Below are 3,953 nucleotides of genomic sequence, written 5' to 3' on the forward strand. Positions count from 1 at the left end.
CAATTTTTCCCAAATAAACATCATGTTTAAAACATAAAATGCTACGTAACATAGTCCAAATATTTAAATTATAAACATCGAGATACCTAAAACATAAAACTAGCTAGTCCATATTATCATCCTTGACCCCTATCATCTTCGTCCACTAAATTTAGTGTCTTATTCGACCTCATAAATTTTTGGAGTTCATCTCTAAAGTCTGTGTCTTGACACAAATTGTAGCCTATAAAATAAAGTATACATTATAAGTTAAGAGAAAGGTTATTGTACAAGAGGAAAGAAGTCAGGGCCGGCTCTTGGGCCAGCCAACCCGGGCCATCGCTCGAGCCTTAAATTTTCAAAGGGCCCGAAAGGATTCTATTAGCTTTTATATTTATAAAAAATTATATATTTAGTATATGCATCCATTCATTATTTAAAAAGTGTTGGTGGTGGAGTGGAAAAAGTCATTTTAAAATAATGTAGTGGTCTTAAGTTCAAGTCTTGACTACACCACTATTGTTTTATTTTTTAAATTCATTTCCTTAACCACAATTTTGGGCCCAATTCCTTTTGTCGCCCGGGCCTATATTTTTTTGAGAGTTCTCAGAGACGGCTCTGAAAGAAGTGTACAAAGTGTAGGAGAGAAGTTTGGCATTTAATTTGCAAGATCAATGATTGAGATTATGTAACACCCTTACCAATAATTAGCGGTTTTCGTGTAAAATTTAAACTAAAAATATTTGTGAACAATTACACGTACTTATGAAAATACGGCTTTATTTAAAACTTTTACAATTTTTAAAATAATACAACATATGTATGTGAGTTCGTCATTTAAACCGACGACGAAACAACGTGCGGAAGCTTGCATCTTGATTGTGTTCGGTCCTTCAACGAGCTTGATCTTCATCCGTAAGCTTACCAAAGTTTACCTATAATCAAAACCAACACAAACGTTAGTTTTGATATTAATATAACAAGCTTATCAAGTCCCCTTCAACTAAATAAACAAACAAAATTTTTTGCAGGTTTTATAACCGTCGCGCCGCGCGACGGGATTTTGACGTTCGGTCGCGTGCCGCGACGGTGGTGACCCCCACCTGTCGCGCGACGCGAGACCCCCAAATCGACAGAATGTTTCTCAAATTGTTGCTGCACTTACCCAACTCAAACTTAAACCAAAATCCTAACTTCAAAACTTCATAACTTTTGTTCTACTCATCCGATTCGTGTGATTCTTTTTCCTATGCGATCGTAATTTAATTCTCCATCTTATAGAGTTAAAACCTGATATCTAACTTCTCAAAATATAGGATTTCAAGCCCTCGGCTTTAAATTAATTTACTAAGATTTTTGACCCGTTCAAGTTTAAAACCACTAACATGTTTCTAGCTAATCAAAATACATGCTCCAATGCATTTAATACAAAATCTTTAGCTCGGGTCCATAATTCTTATGAATTATGCAACTAGTACGCAAGCTATACACATAGATCCGTTTTAACCCGTTTAGGGGATTTAGGCAAGTTAGTCTAAAACTAGCTCTTTTCTTGTCGCGTGCCGCGACGGTGGTGACTCCCACCTGTCGCGCGACGCGAGACCCCCAAATCGACAGAATGTTTCTCAAATTGTTGCTGCACTTACCCAGCTCAAACTTAAACTAAAATCCTAACTTCAAAACTTCATAACTTTTGTTCTACTCATCTGATTCACGTGATTCTTTTTCCTACGCGATCGTAATTTAATTCTCCATCTTATAGAGTTAAAACCTGATATCTAACTTCTCAAAATATAGGATTTCAAGCCCTCGGCTTGAAATTAATTTACTAAGATTTTTGACCTGTTCAAGTTTAAAACCACTAACATGTTTCTAACTAATCAAAATACATGCTCCAATGCATTTAATACAAAATCTTTAGCTCGGGTCCATAATTCTTATGAATTATGCAACTAGTACGCAAGCTATACACATAGATCCGTTTTGACCCGTTTAGGGGATTTAGGCAAGTTAGTCTAAAACTAGCTCTTTTCTTTCACACTTCGTAATTCCATATCTAAAATATCTACCTATATTCCATAATCATCATGAAAATTCCTAACAACCCATATGGGTCGTTTGCCCAATTTACCCATCAAGGACTTTTTGGTCAATTTTAGTCCCTCGTTACGATGAAGAACTTTCACTAATACTAGACCAAAATATCACTTTTAGCTATAAATCTAAATGTGCGTACCTGGCTTGGGTCATAACACTGACCCGTTTACATACTTTTTGCTTTAAATTTTCTAGCATAAAACAACGCAAGCATATGTTATTTCCTGTGATCATAAAACTCAACAAGTAGTCGTCATTTATTATTGTCAAATGGTAGTAACACCCCATTTGACCCGTTTAGTCGACATTACCATTTATCAACGTATGATGGTATATTAATACCATCATGCCCCTTGAACCTATTCCTGTTCGCGCCGTGAGTTCTTACCACTTAAAAGACATTTTCCTAAATTGTTCAACCCGTTATAACTTTTACCAAATGGTGTCTTTATTTTGATCACTATTATTTTAACTATTAATTTGACCCATTTGGTTGTCGAGTGAATTCCATCACCTCAATGACATACCAACATAACCATTTTCTCTATATCAATATTACACACATTTTACTATCTATTTTGACCCGTTTGGTTGTCGAGTGAATTCCATCAACTCATTGACATACCAACTCAACCATTTTCGTTATATCAACCTTAAGCATATTTAAACTAAGCTTGTCTACATAAATGTAACAAGACGACAAGTCGCGTACCTTTGATCTTTCCTTTAAGTCGTATATCGCTCCCGGCTTTATCACCCGCCTTCTCGCTCGAGTCGCCTATAGGGAACAACCCGGCTAATTTGTTAAATTGCCATTTTAAAGAATCGATAGCATCCAATTTTGTCAAGAATCATTGCATTTGATTCTTTTCAAGTTTATCATACTTCTATAGCTTTATGTTTTCACCTAGGCAATTTATCAAACACCTTGTGGGCATGATTTTCATACATCATCTAATGAGTCTCTATTTCATATATTTGCCATATTTTTACTCCATACAAGTCAATATCACTAGTATGTTCAAGCTACATTTACAAATTCACTATGCTAACAACAATCATATTAATTTCAACATCACAATTCATGGATTCAACCCATTTATTAAAACCCACCTACATAACCATGGCTTCACAAATCAAACACCCCAAACCCTAGTGTTCGACCATTATTATTTATCAAGGTTTGTTCTAAACCATGTACACTATTTACATATCACTTTGATTCCTACAATTATGCAGAAATTTAGATTTCAAGAATTCTATACTTCTTCATATCACCATCAAATCTTAAATTTCAACATACCTTATGTTAGTCAAGTGTGGATGATCGATTTTCTTAGTTCATGCACCAAGAACAACCCCAATTGCCCCTTCAATTTGATCAATTTGTGGAAGAAGAGTTGGGGGTTTTCCCCTGGCCTTGGTCACGCGCACCCACACACACGCACAAGTCTGTGTGTTGTGGTTTTGTTTTGATTTATTAAAGGACTTGAGTTATCTCACTTGACTATTTTGGTCCTTGTACTTTGTTTTTATTTATAACACTCCATTTGCCTTGTTTAATTATTCCCTTATGTGGTGTTTAACTAGGTTAGTTAAACTTGTTCGATTATATGCCTAATCATGTATATATTTAATATTTATGGGGTGTTACAAAATAAACCTAACATTTACCGAGTTAATTTTTACCACTACGGTATTTTAACCGTTCATAGATATTAACGTGGTTTGACTACCAAACCCGTTTTCGGGGTGTTACAAGTCTACCCCCTTAAAGAGGTTTCGTCTCCGAAACCTTATTTACGTAATTCATTGGTTTAAATCAAACGAACTTGGTTTCATTTTTAAGGCATACTGTTGGTGCATCCGTCTGTCGA

The 3,953-nt window shown here is 35.4% G+C and overlaps 1 long non-coding RNA gene across 1 annotated transcript; it reads right to left on the bottom strand.

The window, feature by feature from the left end:
• Positions 1-733: 733 nt before the first annotated feature.
• Positions 734-3,504, bottom strand: LOC110920663. The gene is made up of 3 exons (XR_002581821.2): positions 3,380-3,504; positions 2,789-2,854; positions 734-914 (listed from the first exon to the last, which is right to left on the bottom strand). It is a non-coding gene; the product is annotated as an uncharacterized LOC110920663 (long non-coding RNA).
• Between the last annotated feature and the right edge of the window lie 449 nt (positions 3,505-3,953).

This window comes from Helianthus annuus, chromosome 17, assembly GCF_002127325.2.
Source record: "Helianthus annuus cultivar XRQ/B chromosome 17, HanXRQr2.0-SUNRISE, whole genome shotgun sequence".
Classification (NCBI taxonomy): domain Eukaryota; kingdom Viridiplantae; phylum Streptophyta; class Magnoliopsida; order Asterales; family Asteraceae; genus Helianthus; species Helianthus annuus.